Below are 24,436 nucleotides of genomic sequence, written 5' to 3' on the forward strand. Positions count from 1 at the left end.
GCTATATTATTTTTCCTCCACTAATGTTATAATTTAGAAAATTGAAGTACGTTGTTTCAATTTTTTTTCTTTGCTTCAGCTCACCTACTTCGTGGTTGTAAGACATGGTAGTGGGTGTGGCTGCAATCCACCATTCAGATTTCGTCATTTCTTTCCCATTGCGTTTTGAAATTTGTGAAAAAATATTAATTAATAAAATAAAGTAATAATGGGTTTGATGTCTAGCTACTCTAATTTACAACATATATATTATAATATTAGATTAATGGGTTTGATGTCTAGCTACTCTAATTTACAACATATATATTATAATATTAGATTATAGCTGTACTGCTGGTCTTGAGTTGTGTCGATTCGAAATTTGTAACAAAATATTAATTAATAAAATTAAATGATAATAGGTTTGATGTCTAGCTCCCCTAATTTACAACATATATAATATAATATTAGATTATAACTGTACTGTTATAGATTACTGCCGGTCTTGAGTTGTGTGGAAATTTCGTGAGTAGTCTAGTCCGAATTATATTCCATCGTGCTGAATTGCATGTGATTTGATGTGACATGTGAGCCTTGGACTCTGAAACATCTGAATCTTCCCATGATTCCGATATAATCCACTCCACATTAAAATTAGAATCAAGTGCACAAAGTCTCTCCCAGCATCACATTTCTTGCGTGGCTGAATTTAAAAGTCTACTTGTTTATTACATTTTGTTTTTATTAGCGCACCAGATGAAGCCTGGAATTTTAGTCGTCCTCCCACCTCCTATTAATGCAGGGTTAATTCTGCCCCAGCGACTCACTCTCATTTTCGTCTGCGGTTTGATTTAGAGAAATTTGGCCTGTCTTTATTGTGCCTGCGCCTCCTTCATGGCGGAGTTGAATACAAATCCAACAGCCGGAGATGATATTGAACAGACAGAAAGAGCGCAGGCGGTATTGTTCAACGCTACCCGCCATGCCCATGAGCTGCTGCGGTTGGAGGGCCTTCCGGCCTACAAATGCAGCGGATGTAAAGAATTTGGGGCCAACATTGGTTACAAGTGTAAGCTTAACGATTCATCCTCATCCTGCCACGACTTCACTCTGCATGAGGTTTGCGCCACCCTTCCCGATGTCCTCCAACACCCCTCTCGCAGCGATGTTACCTTAAACTTTCGTCCCAAATGGCTTCGAGGGGATCGCTGTAACGCATGCTGGGATGTGGTGAAAGGCTATGTGTTCGAAAGTGATACGCATAACTTAAGGCTTCATCCCTTGTGTATGGCCCTCCCTACAATACTCGACTTCGGTGGCCACGCAAATCACAAACTGAAACTTGTGATGGGTGATTTAAAGGGGAAACCACATACTTGTAGCGCCTGCCATAGTCACATCGATTCCGGCAATTGGAGATATGGGTGCGAGCAGGTGGAGTGTAACGTTCACGTGGATGTGAGTTGCGCCAAAAAAGACATGCTTGGTATTCACACAGTTGCACCTGTCAGCCGCAGCAAATCAGCTTCGGTCACTAACGGAAGAGTCAAGCCGTTCGCTAAATGCTGTTGCCGACCAGCTTTAGTAAAAGTAATCGTTAAGCCCTTCGTTAACTGGTTCGCTAAGGGCATCGTTAAATGCTGTTGTAATTGTGTCCACTCTGTTCTCAACGATGACTCATAAGTATTTTCAAATTGCCATGGCCAGATCTCTGATCTGGTCATCAATTTTAGGGTTATGTTTGTAAAGGGTGGTAATGAAATGAACAATAAATTAAAATTGCCATGACCGCCTCCATGAGATGGTCATCAATTTTAGGGTTCTGTTCGTTATTTTAGGTTTTAGGTTGTATTATGTAATAAAATTTTATGCATATTTTGTTTTAGAGTAATAAAAATGCGTGTTTAATGATATCGGATGAATATCAGCATGTTATTGTAGTTATAGTGATGAGAAAGTTATGATGATGAGAAGTTTCTGTAGTGAATTATAGGATAAGCTATTTCAAAAAACACGATTTTTTAAAATCTTTGCAGACACTTTTTCAAAAAAAATATTAGTTTGTCATCTATTATTAAGAAAAATATTACCAATTTTAAAATATATATTTATTTTAAAAATAATATTTTTTATTCAATTGAGATATATATTTTAAAAGTTTACAATTTTCTCCCTAAAAATATTTATAGTAAATTCTACTTTTATTCATTACAAAATCTGCAAATAGTTTCTAAACTTAATAGAAAATGAAAATATCATAAGATTGAGAGAAATGAGTTTTCCATCTTTGAATTTAAAGAAGCTTTGCATGGTAAACTTTGGTAAAAAAATTATAATCGGGCAATTCTAAGCCATTTGTATTAGATTTTTGTAAAGCTTTGTCTTGGATCTCTACTATCCGCTAGCTGGTAGTTGTAACTTGCTTCGCGAGGCCCATTTCAAATTGGTAGGAGATCTTTGGCAAACTGTTTTGAATTGTCATTCTTTGAATATCAAAATCAGACCAACCAACTTATGCTTTTTTGGTATTTCTCACAGCTTTGTATAGAAACACTGATGATGATGATGATGATGATGGTTAACGTCCATTCAGACCAAACTTTGGTCTGTCCGACCTAAAGAAACAAATTATTTAGTTTGATTTAAGATTATAATCCTATGCTCAAAAAACACTTTTAAGACAATTTTTTAAGACAAAAGAATTCTTTGATCTTAAAAAACCACTTTTTATTTTAGTTATTTTACATTAAAATTTAATATCAATTGAATTGTCTTAAATATAAACTTTAAGACAAAAAGAGTTTGAGACAAAAACATTTTAAGACAAAACTTTCTATTTAAGACAAAAATAATTTAAGACAAAAATACTTTAAGGCAAAAGCAGTTTGAGACAAAAATATTTTAAGACAAAACTCTATATTTAACACAAAAATAATTTAAGACATTTGAGACAAAACTTTATATTTAAGACAAAAATAGTTTAAGACAAAATTATTTTAAGACAAAAACAAATTAAGACAAAATTATTTTAAAACAAAACTTTATATTTAAGACAAAAGCAGTTTGAGACAAAAATATTTTAAGACAAAACTTTATATTTAAGACAATGACCACTTTGGATCAAACCTATTTAATACAATTAACCAATAAGACACAAACATATAAATTTAAGACGATATTATCTAACAACTGCAAAATTCACTATGACAGTGCGCCCTAAGTCCGCTAGCTTGTAGACAACCACTGTCTTGCACATATACCGAGGTTGTTATTTTACTTACCATTCACATTATCTTATATAAAGACAACGATTTGTTGGGCTCTTCGTTTTGTGGGGGTAGTCGACTAAGAAGAACGTGATAAGTTTTATTGACAAGATTTCTCAGACATCAATTCCTCTTCTGTCCCTTTCATATATGGTGATACGATTAGAGACAAATTGTCTATTGTTGCATTCAACACTACTACATGGAGGGGGATTTTAAGACAATTTTTTAAGAGAAAAGAAATATTTTGTCTTCAAAATTTCAATATGAGGCAATAGTAAAAAAAGGTAAAGGTAAAGGATTAGGGGCCTGTCTACTAGCATTCACCGAGTGTTTGGTTTACCATGGTTGTGAAGTGATATTCAACAAAGGAAAAGCATTCATGAGACACATAGCCACAGGGCAAGTGAAGCAGATCGGGGTTCGTGTGAAGAACCTATATAAGCTAGATGTGGAAGACTGTGCTACATTAAGCACTAAGGCGGAGAAAGTGAAGGTCGCGATGTCGATGAACTTTGATCATTTGTATCATGGTACCTCGAATATTATAGAACAAATAACCACTCGCCCCTCTAAAGGAGCACTTAACCAGTAGGATATATGCAAAGGATGTACATTGTAGAAGTACATAAAATCCACATTCCATGATTGGGACAACAAAGCACATGTAGTCCTAGAAAGGATCCACTATGATGTTTATGGGCCTTTCTGGAAAACGTACACTGTCAGACACATATATTTTGTCACTTTTATTGATGACTTCTCATGGAAGTGTTGGATCTTCTTCACGTCGAATAAAGATGAGACATTCTCTAAGTTTGTAGAATTTAAGACACTAGTTGAAAAACAAGCTAGCAAGAAGGTGAAGGCTTTGTTGTAGAGGCTGCAACACCCTCCAAAATTTTGGCCTGCACTTAAATTTCAGAGCCTACTATGGATATTGTGATCAATCATTCCTTAGTCACTTATTGGTAAGTTAATGATCTCAAGCTCCCCTTTTCGATCTTAAGAGTCGTTCATGCTTTTATATTTACATAGAATGTGTCATCTTTGGGCATGGGGGTAATCACTTGTCATGCAAAGCGAGGTTTGTTTTGCTTCAAGGGGAAATCTTTATGAGAATGGGTTGTCCTCACCACATAGACATGTTTAACACTCATTTCACACAATCTTACACAAGTGTTGCCTTTATCCTCCCAAACTCTATAATTGGAGCCGCACTTGCCGTAAGCTACCACAAAGGTTGTTGCATTAAGTGAAGTATGTGTTATATGTTTTGGATGGTCTATGTTGTATCAATAAGTTTTCAAGTGTGTGATCATAGTCAAGTTTTATCACTATTCACATAAGTTCCACTAATCCCACACTTAGCTAAATTCAGAGTTTCCTTAGCAACCTAGCTATAGAAACTCCCACTGTAGATCAACAGATTTTGTAATATACTAAAACACAATACAAGGTCTACTTCTACAACACTTTGCGGAAGCTTAATCGAATTGAGCAAGATCAAGAGAACACATATCACTGAGAACGGAGAAATCAATCACACATAACACAAAATAAATATCATAGGGAAAGCCTTAGCCTAAAACCCAAACTTTGTATTATCATACAAGTGGAAATCTTGTTCAAGTTACAAAAAGAATCAGCTCTCAAGCTATCCTGCTTTCTCTGCAATCAAGCAATACAACTCATAGACTGAATAGACATAGCATATGTCCTCTTCAAGCCCTCCAAGCTTCTTATTTCCTTGTGCAATTTTTCTTAGGGTCCAGTGAAGCCACATGTGTGAATTGGTCTCATCACACTCATTAAAACATCTGATCTAACTGCGCAATCCTCAAGGCAAGAATTCCTTTTGCATGTAAGGAATATTCACAATGGAATATTCTAGCAACTGATAGTACACTACCCCTCCATCTAATCTCAACTAGGTCTATGTCTAAACTGACATGCATGAGTTATTTATGAGAGAATACTTAGTTATCTAAAGTGCAGTAGTTACATGCATGCAAGCATTAACTAACTCAACTTACATTAATTCAACAAACTGTTTGAATTAATCTAACTGGACTTGACTCAGTTAACTAAGTCAACTAATTACAAATCAATATTACAACTCATCCTTATCTATTTAACTCATGGATAAATTCCTCAATTAATGGAGAAACTGTTGCATGTCCCCACATAGACTTCAAGTTTGATTTTCCTTAACTAATTAACTCAATATGAATTAATTAATTATTTTACAAACTGCTGCTAAGATCAAATTCGAATTTTACTTCACTATTTTAGTATAGGGACTGACTAAAATAGGAAGGTATCCCAAAATGCTATTTATAGAATGTTATTTTTAGCACTTCCATTTTTCCATCCATTGTTGCTAAGATCAACACTGGTTGAACTACTATTTATAGCAGTGCTATTTTTAGAAATTCTATTTTTAGCATTTCTTGTTGCTATTTTCAACACTCCCTCTCAACAAGAAAGGGATTATCAGTAACCCCAATCCTGTCTCTGTGGAACTTGAACTTGCATCTTGACAATGCCTTAGTCAAGATATCTGCATCCTGTTCCTTGGTCGAAACATACAGAAACAACATGATCCTCTTGACCACACAGTCTCAAAGATGGTCATACCGGATATCTATGTGCTTGGACCTGTCATGAAAAACTGGATTCTCAGAGAGTTTGATACAACTCTGGTTATCGCAGTAGATCACTGTAGGATCCATCATCTGACCAAACAATCCCACTAGAATCTTCTGCATCCAAATGGCCTCACATGCAACCTGACTAGCAGCCATGTATTCAACCTCTGCTGAGCTAAGTGAAACTGATCTCTGTTTCCTGCTATACCAGGAAACTGTAGCTGAACCAAGGTTGAAGATTCCTCCACAAGTGCTCTTCTGGTCTGATGGACTCCCTACCCAATCTGCATCTGTGAAACCTTGAAGCTTCACTCCCTTTGTCCGTTTGTACCACAATCCGAACTAAGATGTGCCTCTGAGGTATCTCAGCACATGCTTTGTTGCCTTCCAAAATAGCTTGGTAGGCTGAACCATAGCTTGACTCAGCTGGTTCACCGCAAAGCATCAATCGGGTCGTGTGTTCACCAGATACATAAGTGAACCCACCAGCTGCCGATAAACAGTAGTAGCTACTACCTCACTTGAAGTAGCATCCTTCTTTCTCTAGTTCCCAGCTAGAGGAGTCTGCATGGGTTTGCACTTCTCCATGTGAAAGTGCCTGAGTATCTCATTAGCATACTTGCCTTGAGACACAAATACTTCCCCATGTTTCTGCCACACCTCCATGCCTAGAAAGTAGTGCATAAGGCCCATGTCCTTCATCTCGAACTCTTTTGCAAGGTCCTCCTTGCAAGACTGTATCAGTTGATCATCACTTGTCAAAATCTGATCATCGACATAAAGAACAATGATCAATGGTTTACCTTCTACCATGATGTGGTAAAGGTTCGCATCTACTTCACTCTTAGTGAAGCCCAAGCTGGTGAAATAGTTGTCGATCCTGGTGTACCATGTAGGGGGTGCTTGCTTCAGCCCATACAAATCCCTCTTGAGTCTGCACACATACGACTTACCATCAAAGGTCTCGAAACCCTCTGGCTGCTCAATGTACAACTCCTGCTCAATCTTCCCATTGAGGAATGCTGCTTCACATCCATGTGGTGGATCTTCCACCCCATCTAAGCTAATAGTGCCAACGTCGATCTAATCGGTGAGTACCTTACTACGGGAAAAAAAGTGTCAATGTAGTCGATCCCCTGAACTTGTGAGAAACCCCAGGCAACAAACCTTGCCTTATGTTTCTCAACACTGCCATCAGCTGCCTGCTTTACCTTGTAAAGCCATCTGGAACTCACCACTGACTTGCCCTGAGGCCTTGGGACAACATCCCACACACTGTTCCGAATGATAGAGTCATACTCCTCTACCATTGCATCAACCCAAACTGGTTGCTGCACTGCCTCCTCAAATGAAGAAGGTTCGGTATCTACACACTCCCCAACTAGCGCACTGTACCTAGTGTACCGCTCGGGTGACCTCCTCTGTCTGCGCTGAGAAGATGGTTGTCCCACATTTTCCCGCACATCCAACATCAACCTGTCAGCTTCCCTTGAGCGTTTCCACCCATCTTTGTAAGTATCAGCATGAGTGGGTGTCTCCACTCCCGGATCCTCTGCATGCGGCTGCTCCGCATCAATCTGAGGCTCCTCATCCTTAGGAACTAAAAGTTCCTAATCTGCATGCAACCCGAGCTCCCTCTCAAGTGATAAACGCATGACTTTCTGCTCCTCGAACTTCAGACCACTGCGTACCACAATCCTCTGAATGGAAGGCAGGTACACCTGATAGTTGTGGGGTGTAGCAGTGTACCCCACAAGTATTCCCAACTCAGCTGTTGGGTCTAAATTCTTCTTGGCATCTTTGGTCACATGACAGTAAACTGATGATCCAAAGATTCGGAAGTGACTTACATTAGGTCGCTTCCCAGAATAGGCCTCCATAGGTGTCTTCATCCCGAGTATACGGTGCGGGCTTCTGCTCTTCAAGTATACTGTTGTATTGCATGCCTCAGCCAACAAATGAAGTGGTAGGCTTTGGTCATGCAATATCACTCGATTTTCTCCCACAGTGGATATGTTCTTCCTTTTGGCCACCCCATTCTGCTGTGGGTTATGGGGTGCTGTCAATTCCCGTTTAATACCTTCTGCAGCGCAAAAGTCTTTAAACTATTGGGAGATATACTCTCCACCGTTGTCGCTATGCAAGGCTTTTATTTTCTTTCTAGATTCTTTCTCTGCCAAGGCTTTAAACTCATAAAACCTCAAGAAGGTTTGATCCTTCTTTTGCATAAAGTAGACCCATTATCTAGGAGAAAAATCATCACTAAAAATAACATAGTACCTTTGTTTAGCGATGAAGGCAGTAGAGAAAGGTCCACAAACATCTAAGTGAACTCTCCCTAGGATTTCTCTAGCTCTACTATCTCGATCTGGAAAGGAAGATTTTGCATACTTACCCAAGGTAAAACCTTTGCATGTAGTCGTCTACTCAAGGTTTCCCTTAGGTAATCCGATAGAAATCTGTTGCATGATCTTCAGGGCTCCGTGGTGCAAGTGGCCTAGTCTTCTATGTCATAGATTGCCAACATCTTAGCCCTGCACCATCTCAGCTTTGGAACTCAAAGCAGCACAGTCGTCTACCTCCAACTTGTAGAGATTCTTGACTCGAATCTCTATTCGCTTTGTTTGTCCGGTACGGATATGCCTCAAGAATACCTTTCCTTCACTAAAGACTACATCATAGGCTTTATCTGCTAGCATAGCGACATACACAAGATTCTTCTTCACACCTAGTACATACTTTACATCAATCAGGGTAAGGGGAGCTCCATGCTCCCTCTGAAACACAACCGTACCTTCACCTGAAACACGGTACTTGCCATCATCACCCATCTTGATCTGCATCTGGAGATCCATCTCCTCCAAGATACTGAAAAGATTCTTATCACCTATCATGTGGAATGAAGCTCCACTGTCCAGGTACCACACACATCCCGCCATGGATGAAACCATGCATGCGATAAGCGAGAAATATAGCTCAAACTATGAGGTCAGTGGCTCACCATTAGATCCCTTTGAGGAATCCTTCTTGGATTTCTTCTGTGGACAATTCGTAGCATAATAGCCCACTTCATGACAACGAAAGCATCACACTTTCGATTTGTCAATCTTCTTCCCACCATGGGAAGAATCGGATTTGGGATGGGATGCCTTCCCTTTCCCTTCGCTTTACTCTCTAAGGCTAGATTTTTCTCATCATCTTGCTTTGATGAGGATCCATCTTTGGTGCTTCTTCTTATTTCCTCCTGCATCAGATCCGACCAAAGTCGTTCCCAATCTAGCAGTTTTTCTCTTCCATTAACCGAGTCTTGGTAGCTATGCCAGCTCTTAGGAAGACCGAGGAGCGCAAGACTCACCATGTCATCATCACCAGTCATGATCCCTACACTTCCAAACTCATCGCTATAGATGGTGAGCTTTTTCAGATATGTAGAGATCGTGTCGCCCTTTTCACACTTGATCTTACGAAGCTTGTCTTTTAGTGCCAGCTTCCTCTGATCGTTGTTGTTCTAATATAAATCTTTCAATGTTTTCCACATCAAAAATGGTGTCTCCCTCCCATGGAGGCTCGAGACATTGTGGTCTCTAACTCCCTCCAGGAGGATTCTCCTTGCTCTGGCCACAAATTTCTTCCATTCTGCCAGTTGAGTAGCATCAGTCGGCTTGGGGACTTCTTGATCAATGAAGTCCTTTAGACCGTTATCCTCTAATACTACCTCAATGCGATCCTTCCAAGCTATATAATTTGAGCGGCCATCAAGGGCATACTCGAGTCTTAAACCACTTAACGCCATAGGTGAAATGGAGATGTGATAAGAACTTGATTTATATATTCAGGAACCAAACTTCGAACTTCTCATTCTTGTATATTGTTCTTCGCCTTGATCACCTTTGCCTTAATACCATGTAAAAATTCCCATTGTAGATCAACAGATTATGTAATATACTACAACACAATACAAGATCTACTTCTACAACACTTTGCGGAAGCTTAATCAAATTGAGAAAGATCAAGAGAACAAATATAAATGAGAATGGATAAATCAATCACACACAGAAGAAATATCATAGGGAAAGCCTCAGCCTAAAGCCCCAACTATGTATTATCATACAAGTGGAAATCTTGTTCAAGTTACAAAAAGAATCAGCTCTCAAGTTATCTTGCTCTCTCTGCAATCAAACAATATAGCTCATAGACCGAATAGACATAATATATGTCCTCCTCAAGCCCTCCAAGCCTCCTACTTCCTTGCACAATTTTTCTTGGGGTCCAGTGAAGCCTCATGTGTGAATTGGCCTCATCACACTCACTAAAACCTCTAATCTAACTGCGCAATCCTCAAGGAAAGAACTCCTTCTTCATGCAAGGAATATTCACAATGGAATATTCTAGCAATTGATAGTGCATTGCCCCTCCATCTGATCTCAACTGGTTCTTTGTCTGAACTGACATGCATGAGTTATTTATGAGAGAATACTCAGTTATCTGAAGTGCATTAGTTACATGCATGCAAGCATTAACTAACTGAACTTACATTAATTCAACAAACTATTTGAATTAATCTAACTGGACTTGACTCATTTAACTAAGTCAACTAATTACAACTCGATATTACAACTCATCCTTATCTCTTTAACTGATGGATAAATTCCTCAATTAATGGAGAAACTGTTGCATGTCCCCACATAGACTTCAAGTTTGATTTTCCTTAACTAATTAACTCAAAATGAATTAATTAATTATTTTACAAACTGCTGCTAAGATCAAATTCGAATTTTACTTCACTATTTTAGTATAGGGACTGACTAAAATAGGAAGGTATCCCGAAATGCTATTTATAGAATTCTATTTTTAACACTTCCATTTTTCCATCCATTTTTGCTAAGATCAACACTCGCTGAACTGTTATTTATAGTAGTGTTATTTTTAGCAATTCTATTTTTAGCATTTCTTGCTGCTATTTTCAACACTAGCCTCATCCAACTTCCTTGAACTACGCACTTCACATATGTAACCCTCAAGTTTTTCCGTTCCCTATTCGAACTATGCAATGTGCAGAAATCCCAACCTCCCTTACCATTCAAAACTGCGCAGTGGTTTCCTCCAGTGTCCTTCCCTCATCCAGAACCCACTGTCTCCAAAAACCGTGCAGTTTTGTCCCATAACTATTCAGTCTACCTTGCATCCTGAAATTGCATAGATGTGTCCTCCCAGGGCCTCATCCCATAGCAATGCCTTGCGTCTTAAAACTATGTAAATGTGTCCTCCCAGGGCCTTATCCTGCAACAGTCACTGCCCATTGAAACTACAAAATTATGTCTCTCACGGGCCACGAAGAAATATGACATGATAGATGACTCTCAAGGAGCTGAGGAGAAAAATAAGCAGACCAAGGAACCCAAGGTATGATAAAATATCAAGACCGCATGAAGACTCCATATTATGCATAACCCTTCGGAGGCTAGGTATGGAAAACAAAGCACATCCTTTGAAATACACCTCTTAATGTAGCTTAAAAGTTTGCTTATCATTCCATCTTCAATGACATTCATGGTTGCAAGAACTGAAAGTCATTTCATGTGTTTCCTCTATGTGTCTTGCTCCCTTTCACTTGTTTATTACATAGATTAGAAGATGAAGAGTATCACCACTTGTTTATTTAAGCTACAGAGGTTGTGACCAATATGATCTTATGACTAACCAGGCATGATGCAAGGCATCATAAGTGGGACAAAAGATGTTTGATGATATGTATGTAGTTAGTCCACTCCTTTGCATTACTCCATTGCATTAATCCTTGCTTTTTATCTTGCATGTACCCTCATTGCTTAATAGATTTGGCTACCTGCTCATAGTAGTCTCTTAGCTCTTTCCTGACAAAGCAGGGGAAGGAATTTCCTTCAACCTGATCTCTTCAAGGCTCTTCATAGAAACTATAGAGCTAAGAGAGGGATATGTGGAATCTCACTATCAAACTCTTGAAAATGCTTTGCATGTTCGAATATATTCAAACGATTAAGTTGCCACTCAACAACATTGTCAATCTTGGAAGACTCAAGAAAGATCACATCTCTAGATATTATAAACTTCTTATTCACTTCATCATAGAGATGGTATGCTTTGGACGTATGATTACACAAAGAAGATACATTTGTGACTCCTTACACTGACTTCTTTTATCTGTTCCTTAGGTATGAAGGCATAATAGGAGGAACCAAAAATCCTGAGATGCCTCATCGAAGGAATGTGGCCATGCCACATTTCATAAGGAGTCTTGTTTCTAATAGCAAGAGATGGAAACATATTATCTATATACACAACACGTAGAACCACATCAGCCCAAAACCTTATGAACTTAACATGTGAACTATGCCAAGTTCATAGTGAAAGTAATACATTCCAATGAACTATGTGTTGAAAAATGCAGCAATAAATTCTCAATTTGAATTTTCCTTGATTAAATTGAAAAAAATCGAATTTCCACATCAACAAACAACTTGGATGATGTTAACTTGTGTGACATGGCTTGTGTCACCTAGTTTACTCAATAAATTTGAGTTGGAGGAGTTAGAGTTTAGTTATGCATATGTGATTGCTAATTTGTAGCAATAAAGGTCAATTATCTCAGGTTGTTGTCAGTTAAACTAGTTCTAACTTTTGGAGGAACTAGTGGAAGGTCATTTAAGCAGTGGAACTTCAGTCAAACTCAGTGATCATCTAGTTAACTAATCAATCAACCCAAAATAGTTGGGGCATGAAGAGAAGTCAAGTTCCCTAAGATTGGTGGAGATTCGAAGGCAGTTTTAATTTCTTGTAGCTCACATAGTTGCAAGAACTTGCTATAACCATAGTGGAGGAGGTAGCTTGAGTAGGAGCTTCTTGTGAAATTGGAGAGGGAATGATTGTTGGTAGCATTAATAGCCTACCAGCAATTTGTTTTGCACCACACTTCAATGTTTTGGGTAGGGTTTTTTAGGGTGGATAACTTTTTTTTATGCTTTTTGGTCATGCATGTCCTCACTAAGTATCTTGGGAGGTCTGTAATAGTTCCTTGCATCCACATCCTCACTAAATATGTTTTGGGATGTCTGTACTAGGTCCTTGCAAATTTATGTTTCCCAAGGCTTAACTACTTATGATCTTAGGTGCTCACAACAATTCGATAGTTTATGGCACTTTCCAAATCACCATTCCTAAAGGAGCCAACAAAACGAATTGAGAGGAAGATGATAAGGGCACACTCTTATTTGAACTAGCCTAGAACTAGTGGAATTGGTTGGTCCCAATGGTTTTAGAGTTGTACTAGTCTAGTTTGGTGGTTCAGATTGGCTAAGGTTGTTCTTGTATTGAATTGACCTTAAAACACCAAAGTCACTAGTTCTCTAATAAATCTACCAATTATGAAGAATGTAGTGCAACATAGCTAATGACCACCAAATAATAATTTTTTAATAAAAAATATTGAAAATGAAAAAAAAATTCCTAAATCGAGGGCCCTACAAAACCTAACCCTAGTAATTAATGGTAATATTTAATTTTTAAAGTTAAAGTAAAAGTTGACATTCTACTTACCTTTCCTTTTTGAAAAAGGAAAGATTAGGATAATGTCAACTTTTACTTAAATTTTTAATATTAACATTAATTGTTTCAGTTTGTTTCAGAGTGGTTCCAACTTCATTCAATTTTGAGAAAGTCAAATTTTAGATCCCATTCAAAGCTTAGTGGTGATTGTTTGAACCGATTCTTTGTAATGAGTCCTAGACTTTGACTTCCATTTTTTCAGGTGCAATTATTGCATAATCATATTCCTCATGAGACTTTACTGCAGAAATTGATCTTTAATCCATTGCAAGCACTTGACCTAGCTTAGGGAACCATCAGCTACCCCTCCCAAGTTTCTCCTTAACATTGAAATTTTCTTTTTCAATAGACATTCATTTTTTCCATTAGATCATTTTTTTCTACTGTGACAGTCCAACGACACCCCTGCCAGCATATGCTTGACAATCCATCTCATCTTTACTGCTACCTTATAAACACTCTTAAATTTTGTGTCTCCAATCTAAAAGAGGAAGAACCAGAAAGGGACTTCTTGGCCCTCTTCACAACCCACAATATGTTTAGATTCTCTCTTGTGCTTACACTCTAGTCTTCTTGCAGCTTTAGAATGGTGAATCTTAAACACAGTCTCATGATGTCCATTTAGGGAAGCATAATTCACCCTTTCTTTGAATCAAATTACCCCCCTAGCATTCCCTTTACCTTTACATGCAGGCATATATTTTCCTTGTGGAGGACTGTTAAGCTTCCCATCTCTATTTCACCTCCCTCTCCTACCCTCATGAACCTGATAAGCTGAATTTAACCAATCTCAATGTATCTGAGATAAACAACCCATCCAACTAGGTAGATTGAGTTGAGACCCTTTTAGAAACTAAATCCATCCCTCCACAATGATATGTCCCTCCCCAACAACATCATCATGTTGTGTTCGAGATCTATCATTCCCATGATCACCATAAATTTCCGAGTCCTTCACTTACATATTTGGTAACATCATCATTCAGATCACTTATACTTTGTTGTATTGTTTCTTGTGTTATGATTTCCTTTAATGGAAATATCTCCCTAGTAGGCACGAGTAACCAAATTCAAGTTCTTATTGAACTCTTGCATTAACATACTTAATTTTCATTTTGACCTATTTGGTTTCAAATTCTAGTGTGGTTGGTTTACTGGTTGACTACTAGCATTCACCAAGTGGTTATTGATGATCATAGTTAGTTTAGAGTGAACATTGGAATTTGCCTTGAAAACGAATATGCAATTATCATGGAACATTTCAGAGCCCATACTAGTGGAAGGCCAATTGTGTAGTGGGACTTTAGTCAAACTCAGTGATCATCCAGTTAATTGATCAATCAACCTAAAATAGCTAGTGCATGGAGAATTCGAGTTACCCAACTATGGTGGAGATTCTAAGGCAATGTAACATCAATTGTAGACTAGCCTTGAGTGTGCAAGTGTTGCATGCAGTCAAATGATCAACCTTGGGAATTTCGCAACCCATTTTGTGAAAATTCCTAAATAATAGGGACCTAATTTCTCAAGGAATTGCGCAAGGAAATATGGACTCAAACAGAGGTAGAAATTTACTAAGTCTGGGTTATAGCTTCTCATTGAGACAAGAGACAGGTTATTCACTTGCAGGTTGTGCTTAGTTGAGCAAATAAATTGCAATACATTTCTATTCATCATATTAATGCAAGCAAAGATTGGGTTTTTTAGCATATTTCTTTCCCCAGGAAAAATTATGTGTGCATGTGTGTTATTTCTTATTGCATGTATGAAATTTTTGTTCTAAATTGTGAATTAACTTCGAGAGAGCAATAGAGTAGGGTTGTGTCTTGTGATTTTGATTAAAACTTCATATGTAGTTGAAACTCTACACCATAATTTCTACAAGGATGGTGGAGAGAAATTACAAAATATTTGTTAATAGACAATATCCCTACTTCAAAGTATCTATGACAACTTTTGCGAGAAGAAGACGTTGAGGATAAAATATTAGATTGTGGAAGAATTAGTCGCAAAATTCACAAGGGCAGTAATTTTGGTTGCAGGTGTGGAGGTAGATGGATTAAATGTAATTATGTAGTTAGACAAGTCATAGTCACTCCTTTGATATTTGTCGATGATGTGTTACTATTTGGTAGATTGACCTCTTTTGATCGGTCTCTGGACTCCTTATGAATAATAATAAATCTCATATGATTTCTTCTTACCCAAATGGTGCATTGGTACTGGAGATTTATCATATTTTTTTGTGTTATCTCCAATGCACTGGATGCAGATTTTAAATATCTTAGATTTATGCTCCAACCAAATTGTTATGGAATTAAGGATTGGAGTTGACTTATAGAGAAAATCCACTATCAACTTTTATCATGGGCATATAGGTGGCTCTCCCTAGGAGGCAAGTTGACTCTAGTTCGAGCAGTCGTCCAGAGAATCTCTGTATATTGGCTTCATATTTTTGCTCTGCTTAAGAATATCAATAAATGTATATTTCTGGCTTCATCTTGGCATGGGACAATGTGTCGTAAAGGATAGAGTGGGCCTGGTTTTGTTCACTATGTATGGGCCAGACTCATCTATTTCTTTGATTCTCCTTAGATAAATCATTCTGGAATGGTGTATTTAATATGTTGCATTTATAGGCAGATTATAACTACTCTTTTGTGGTTGATTGTATTCGAGACTGGATTATTGACATTTGGACCACTTCCAATATACATTGGGGTTTCGACCCAAAGAATGAATTATTGTCTTGAGCTCCTTTTTTGTGATACATCCACCTCCATCCTTGTCAAAAAAGCTAAAAGCCTCCCTGAACTTAGACATAACCTCCATCCAATATTCCTTTAGTAGATAAAACCCTTCTCTCATTTTTTGACTATGCCAATCTGCCCTCCATCCCATATTCTCTCATGAGCCCTGTGTAAACCACCATTTCATTCAAGGATGGGGATTTTGATTCGTACTCTAACCATATTTGTTAGATACTTTCCTTCTTTTCTTCCTTATGGTTTCTTGAGTTGGCCATCTCTAAATATCACCTACTCTCCTTAAATTATTTGGAAGGTAACCTTTGGCTGCTAACCCCATTTTACTGGAGATCCTTGACATGTCCCTTGAAAGTTTGATTCGTCCCCATGATCTATTTTATGCCACTGAGTCAAAATATTTAGATTGATTTGCCACATATTCATTCATTGCCAAACACTATACCACTAGTTCTAAGAATCTCGTGGATACTATCACCACAATAAATGTATAATTTATTTTAGAGGAGACAAGAATTGTATATTTCCCTTTGGGACACTCCAAAAATATTTTGATGCACCTTTGTGACCTTTATGACTTTATGACCTTAATTCCTGTTAGTTCTGCTACATACTTTGACATTCTGAGGGTCAAGTGCAGGCTTGGCCGTGTTGTTTACTCTCATAAAAGGAATCGCACCGGTCATCTTCTTCTTTCTCCTTCACTCCGCTTGCCCTCTCATAACCCCATGGCCTCCGTTTTACCTCTAAAATCATGTATAAGCCCTTGTTCCTCAGGCCCCCGAGCGCAGAGCTCAAACCGTCATGTGACCCCGTTCATGTGACTCTATGCTCCCATGACCCTTCCTCACCTTTAAACCGTGGCCATTCACTTTCCTCGCCACATTCAATGAAAGCTGCTCGATTGAACCTCCACTGTCCGATCACCTCCGCCATGATCGGACGATGATCGCTTCCCCCGCTCCCGCAAAACAATCGCGCAATAACGTGTGATGAAAAGCGGTTTTCCCGCACCCTTTGCTGCCATGCGTTGCCCTCTGAGTGGGATCGCTCGCCCCTGTACGATTACCACCCGACGATCCATAGCAGTGTGAGCAATACCGCTTACCGCTCAAGCCCGCTCTTCCCGCTTGATAAGCTCCGTGCATCTTCGGCGACCAGTGACTGTTGGATCTGCCTGCCTAAGATCCAACAGCCTATGATCATCTTCTGCCTCGCCTTCCCGATAGTCCCCGCCAAGCCATATCCGCCATCCATTCGTTCAATTCGATGGCCAATGTTGTTCCTCCATCCAGTTCATCAAATCTGCTATGTAGCTCACATCCTTGAACTGTTCCATGCACCTAAAGGATGAAGGCAACTAGTTACTAGTACACGGCGCATTAGATCCTCAACCACCATATTCAAGAGATAGTAAGCCCGAGAAGGAAAAGGACAGAGCCGAGTAGGTAAATGCATTCATCAGTTATGGGACTTCATCCCATATAACACTCCACCTACTTGAGAAGGAAAATAGAGCACCCAAGCAGATCAAATCATTCACTGAAGCAGGCAAATTGCACCAAAGACTCCATCACGAAGTTAAAGCGGTTGGTGCTCAATTATGACCCCTCCACACCTAGAATGGTAGAATGCCTTTGTATTCAAACTCTATATATACCCAAAAATCAGATGTAATCAAGGTTGATGGTTGTTATTTTGATGTAAGGTTCAACTTCTGGAGACTGTAACTACTTTGATACTTGCAGCATCTCGTCTTCATTTTCAGATAATACAAGCTTCTTTTGCTATTAATTGCTCACTTTCCATCTCTATTCTGTTCTAGGCTGTACTTGATATGCATTTTTCCTGAACTCTTGATGTATAACATTAGAGGAGTTGTCATCCTACCTCTGTGTTTGAATCTTGCATGTATCAGTGAATGTGTTAATCAGGTTTCTTTTCACTTAGTGACAGAGAGTTGTCATCCTACTTGTGCACTAGGGAATTAGATTTGTAGACCTCTTTACTAGTTGCAGCCGGCCATCACAAGGTCTTGTGCATCCGCTGGTGTGGTCATTATTCTCCATATTCACTCAATCCTGAAATAGTGAGTAATTGGTGGTCTAAAGCCTTGTCGTCTGGGGGTGTTCACGCATGTCTAGAGTCAATCAAAGTAAAAGTGGTTATCTGGCTTGAACAAGCATCATTCCTTCCATTCATCCATTTCCAACATTTAGTTGAGTTTGTAATGTTCCCGAGCATCTCCGAGTTACAACCTAGGAGAGTTTCTTGGGGTGATAACATTGATTGGCGCCATTGCCAGGGAGAGGAGACTGAAGCTCAGCTTCCCTGGGAGAATGACACAGTTCCATGCTTTGATGATAGACAAAGTCCAGACACATTTCTGGTTGTAATCATCTATCTGGCGACTCTACCGGAGAACCAACTTGGTGTTGACTCCACATTATAGTTCTAGCTCAGTTTGTGAGGCATACTTGGAGAAATTCTCAGAAATCACTAGCTGACCTAGTGCCTAACCCTGAGAAGATTGCTAAGCGAGGTAAAACATCACAGAAAGGAGCACCAAAATCAGGTAAGCCTAAGAAATCTTATGCATCTCTGAAAGAGAAGGTTACAACTGAGGATATACAGTTTGAAGATTTAGAGCCTAGCATTGTTAGTGAAGAAATACCTTCAAAGATTCATAAATCTCCTTGTTCAATCGGTTCCCCTTTGGAGTTAGTCCAAAGAAATCCTCCCATATAGTCCATCATACTCCTTTGTGTCTAACATATATTTCATTACTTCCTATCATTCAATCTGCCAGTATCTTTCCACCCATCCCAGTCATGGCCGGTCAGCAAGCTCCCACAAAGATGGAAAGAATTATAGCTGCTAGGTATGGACCCGTGGTCTTGCATGTTCCTTTCAATGCCATGCCTGCAGGAGAATATCATAAATATATGCCCAAATTCACTGGTACAGGGGGAGTAACAACTGAAGAACACCTTGAGTCTTTTTATAGCCATGCTGATAACCTAGATATCAATGAAGACAATGTGTGGATGAGAGTATTTGTCCAGAGCCTTGATGGAGAGGCTATAAAGTGGTTTAGAGAACTGCGCCATAGGTCCATAGCAGACATTGAAGCATTGGATGATGCATTCCTGAAGCAATGGGGAGATAGGAAAGATCTGCTCTAATACCATACAGAGTTTGGAAACCTAAAGAGGGAAAATGGGGAATCATTGCCTGATTTTAATAAAAGATTTAACCGTATGTATAGCAAGGTACCAGCTGAAGTAAAGCCTACCCCCACCTCTGCCAAAATCACTTATTCCAATGCTTTTGACTCAAATTTCAGCCTTCTTTTGAGAGAAAGAAGATGTGCCACTCTAGCTGATATGCAAGATGCAGCACTGGAGGTGGAATCAGATATTATGGCTACAAAAAAGCTTAAGAGTCACGCCGACAGAAGGAGATAGAGAGGTGAGGCTTCTTCTTCCTCTGCTTCATCTTCAGAACCCAAATTAGATAAAATGACTAAAATGATAGAGTCATTGGCTGTTGATATATCTAAGCTGAAAGTTGAGCAGAGTTCTGGGAAATCAAGGATTCAAAACACATTTGCTTCAAGAAATCCAAATCCATTCAAAAGAGCAAATGAACAGCTACAAATAATTCAAAGAGGTAAAGAAGCAAATGAAGAACAAAAGGTTAAGGCTCCTTTCCAAAATGTAGTCATGGAGGACAAGCAGTTTGAAGATGAGGATGAAATTCGTTTCATGGAAGACAAAGGTAGTGCTACATTTTTGAAATTGGCTGCATATGAAGAAGCATTACTGCAGGACCAAACCAGTCAAGAGTGGGATAGAGAGGCTGTTCTGCAGACTAGTGAACAACAAAGATATAATCTGAGGTCAAAACCAAACAATGTTAAGGAGAATCCTACCTAAAGAGCTGCTGTCCCAACAGAGTCACAGAATATCAGACAGAAGAGACCATCAGCTGATCCAGTCATCCTCAAAGCACCAACTCAAGAGGTAAGACGTCCTAATAAGTCCCCTTACCCTTTCGGTTTTGAGTCAGAAGTCTAGAAGTTGAAAATATCTGTACCTCTGATAGAACTAGTAAAGAGTGAAGTTTTTAGAAAGCCTATACTTGATGCTCTTGAGCTAAAAGCCACACAAACCTCTACCGACTATGTCAATTTGCAAGATGATAAACTTGTAGTTGTGCTTAGCCCAATGAGCGAACCCGCTGATAATAATTCTCTATCATTTTATGTCTCCTTGACCATTCATGACAAAATCCTCCACAATTGCTTGCTAGACACAGGGGCTAGCCACAATTTGATGCCTAAAGCTTTCATGGAAGAGTTAGGCCTCGATATCACCAGACATTATCATGATTTATTCTCTTTTGATTCAAGGAAAGTAAAATGCCTAGGAATAATAAAAAACCTGGCCATTACCCTAACTCAGCTGCCCATGAAGAGTATGATGATGGATATTGTGGTAGTAGATGTCCCTCCTAAGTTTGGCATGCTGTTGTCTAGAGGATGGATTAAGAGACTAGGTGGGACACTACAGAATGATCTATCTTATGCCACTGTCCCAATTTTTGGAGGAGAAAGCAGGAGATTGTACAGAGAAGCACAGCTGGCCTACATCATCAGTGATGAGAGGAATCCTTCTAATCATCCCATATATGCTGTGGACACTGATTTTGGAGCTTGTATTCTCCAAATTGAAGAATCCTAGAAGGCCTCAATGCAGATCAAGAAACCAGTGAATCAGGCCAAGGGAGAGCAAGGAAGTCAGGTTTGGGAAATGTTCTTTGACTGCGGGAGTAGGGGTGGTGCTGATATCTCCAGAACAAGAAAGCACACATCTGTCTTTTAAGCTAGCCTTTCAAGTCACGAACAATATAGCAGAGTATGAGGCTCTATTGTTGGGCCTTAATGCAGCTAAAGACAGAGGAATAAAAAAACATAAGGGTGTTTGGAGATGCTGATCTTATCATTCAGCAAGTAAATAGAACATTTCAAGTAAAGCACCCTAGGCTGAAAGCATACAGAGATGAGGTATGGAGAATTAAAGATTCTTTTGATAATTTGTTATAAAACCAGCTCAAGAAAAGATAGAAAAGATAGATCAATGCCTTAGAATTGAGCCTCTTCGAGGGGTCAACCTCCTTTACATTACATAAATGAACAATTCTTGGATGATTCAAATGACAAAACCTCCTTTCTATATATAGGAGTCTAAGGAGTCACAATATAATCCAGCCGACCTAACAATAATAATATAAAGCCACAAAAATAACAATAGAGGAATTCTATGGGGCACAGTAATAACAATATGGGGGCAATAGGGGCACAACAATATTAATAAGGGGTATAACTACAATAGTAATGGGGTAATCACTAGTATTATAGAGACCCAACATGCCCCTCGCCTTCAAAAAAGTGTTGTCCTCAACGCTTGAGTAGTTCTGGATACTTCTGCATAAAATTCTTATCCTCCCATGTGGAATCTTCAGTGGATAAGTTCTTCCACTTGATAAGATACTCTGAAATTGATCGATTTCGTAGCTGTCAAGTTCTTGTTTCTATGACTGCTTCCGGTTCCAATATAATTTTTCCTTCCTCATCAAGTTCTGGCAATATTGTTTGAATTGGGAGCTTGTCGCCTATAACCTTTTTTAAACATGAAACATGGAAAACTGGGTGCAATCGAGAAGCTGCAGGAAGCTCCAATTTGTATGCCATAGTACCAATCTTTTGCAACACCTTGTACGGACCATAATACTTTGGTGATAATTTATTATCCTTCTTAGCTTGCTTGAGGGACATTTTCTTATATGGTTGTAGCCGTAGGAATACCCAATCACCTACATCAAAACTTCTTTCACTGCGATGTTGATATGCCTGTTGTTTCATTCGATTTGTGCCAACACGAGGTTATCCTTTAAGAGTTGGAGGACTTGTTGTTGATGTTTGATGTGATGTTCCACTGCCTGAACCTTAGAATTTTCTCTTAAATATGATGTGATGGATGGTGGTTGATACCCATAAAGTGCCATAAATGGGGTCATTTTTGTTGCTGTATGGAAGGAAGTGTTATACCACCATTCAGCCAGAGGCAACCATTTGACCCATTGTGTCTGTTTATCAGATACAAAGCAACGAAGATATCCTTCCAAACATTTGTTTACTATCTCAGTTTGCCCATCAGATTGAGGATGATAAGATGAGCTATGAGCTAACTGAGTACCAAGACAAGAAAATAATTCTGTCCAAAAATTTCCAGTGAAAATGGGATCTCTGTCACTTACAATAATCTTTGGGTTTCCATGTAGCTTTTGAATTGTTTCCATAAATGCAGTAGAAACTGTACTGGCTTTAAATGGATGTGATAATGCACAAAAGTGTGCATACTTGGTAAGTCTGTCAACTACCACCATGATGACACTCTTTCCCTCAGACTTGGGTAAACCTGTGATAAAATCCATTGAAACCTCCTCCCAACGTTGGCTTGGAATGGATAAAGGTTGTAATAGACCCAGTGTCTTAATTGTTTCAACTTTATTTTGTTGGCAAACCAAACATTCCGCCACAAACTTTTGAATATCTGATTTAAGGCCATCCCAAAAAAATTCCTTCTTAACCCTGTGGTAAGTTTTTAAAAATCCTGAGTGCCCTCCTAAGGGAGAAGTGTGCAATTCCATAAGAATCTTTTGTTTTAGCTGGGAATTCTTACAGAGGTATAAGCGATCTTTGTACCATAACGAATCATTTTGCCAGCTAAATGTATCAGACGTACTGGAATCTTGTTGTAGCTTTCGAATAAGTGCCCACACTTCTTCGTCATTCTTCCATTCCTCCCTTGCTTCGTTTATCCAATCTGGTTGGATAATAGAAATGGCGCACAACAATGCTTCCACATCCTCATCCTTTCTTGAGAGTGCATCTGCCACCACATTTTGCTTCCCTTTTTTGTAGATGATTTCAAAGTCATAACCCAACATCTTTGTGACCCACTTTTGTTGCTCTTCAGAGGATAATCTTTGTTCTAAAAAGTATTTAAGGCTATCATGATTCGTTTTTACCTTGAAGTGTCTTCCCATTAGGTAGGTCGCCATTTCTTAAGTGCATGGAGTATTGCCAACATTTCCTTCTCATAAATAGCTTTGTTTAAAAACTTTCCCTTGATTGGACGACTTTCAAAAGCAATGGGTCTTTCATCTTGCATTAGAACAACACCAATTCCATTTCCTGAAGCATCACATTCCACAATAAAGGTTTTTGTGAAGTCCGGTGTAGCTAAGACCGGTGCTTGGCACATTGCCTCTTTAAGATGTTCAAAGGCCTTTGTTGCTTCCGGAGTCCATGAAAATGCATCTTTCTTCAATAATGTTGTTAGAGGTGCTGCTATTCTCCCATAATTCTTAACAAACTTGCGATAATACCCTGTCAACCCAAGAAATCCTCGCAGATGCTTTATGGATGTGGGGATTTTCCATTCCTTAATGGCTTTAATTTTGCTAGGGTCTACCTTAACTCCTTCATGAGATACAATATGACCCAAATATTCCACCTCTTGGACTCCAAAGAAACATTTGGATCTTTTTGCATATAATTGTTTCTCCTCCAATAGTTGTAGCACCCTGTCAACATGTTCAACATGATCCTTCCAAGACTTGTTGTAGATTAGTATATCATCAAAAAATACTAACACAAATTTTCTAAGGAATGGTTTGAAAATTGAATTCATCAAACCTTGAAATGTTGAAGGTGCATTGGTAAGGCCAAAAGGCATGACCAAAAATTCATAATGACCCTCATGAGTTCTAAATGTTGTTTTCGGAATGTCTTCAATCTTCATTCTGATTTGATGATATCCTGAACGAAGATCCAACTTGGTGAAGTAAATTGATCCATGCAATTCATCCAGTAATTCATCAATGACAGGAATGGGGAACTTATCTTTAATAGTGAGCTTGTTGAGCTCCCTATAATCCGGACACATGCGCCATGATCCATCCTTCTTGTGCACCAATACTACTGGAGCAGAGAAAGAACTTTGACTCGGTTGAATTATACCAGCCTCTAGCATTTCTGCAACCATACGTTCAATTTCACTCTTTTGGACATAGGGATATCTGTACGGCCTGATGTTTGGAGGAACACTTCCTGGAATCAGATGAA

General features: G+C 38.8%; 1 long non-coding RNA gene across 1 annotated transcript in view; it reads left to right on the forward strand.

Moving 5' to 3' along the window:
• Positions 1–839: 839 nt before the first annotated feature.
• LOC149200586 (uncharacterized) overlaps positions 840–24,436 on the forward strand; it is a 35,431-nt gene continuing 11,834 nt past the window's right edge. Inside the window, exon 1 of the long non-coding RNA XR_016253374.1 lies at positions 840–1,098. This is a non-coding gene — a long non-coding RNA (uncharacterized LOC149200586). The remainder of the gene's footprint in view (positions 1,099–24,436) is intronic.

The sequence above is a fragment of the Pinus tabuliformis genome, chromosome 2_1 (genome assembly GCF_031772625.1).
Source record: "Pinus tabuliformis cultivar Carrire ecotype Pingquan chromosome 2_1, CPIR1, whole genome shotgun sequence".
Lineage (NCBI taxonomy): Eukaryota > Viridiplantae > Streptophyta > Pinopsida > Pinales > Pinaceae > Pinus > Pinus tabuliformis.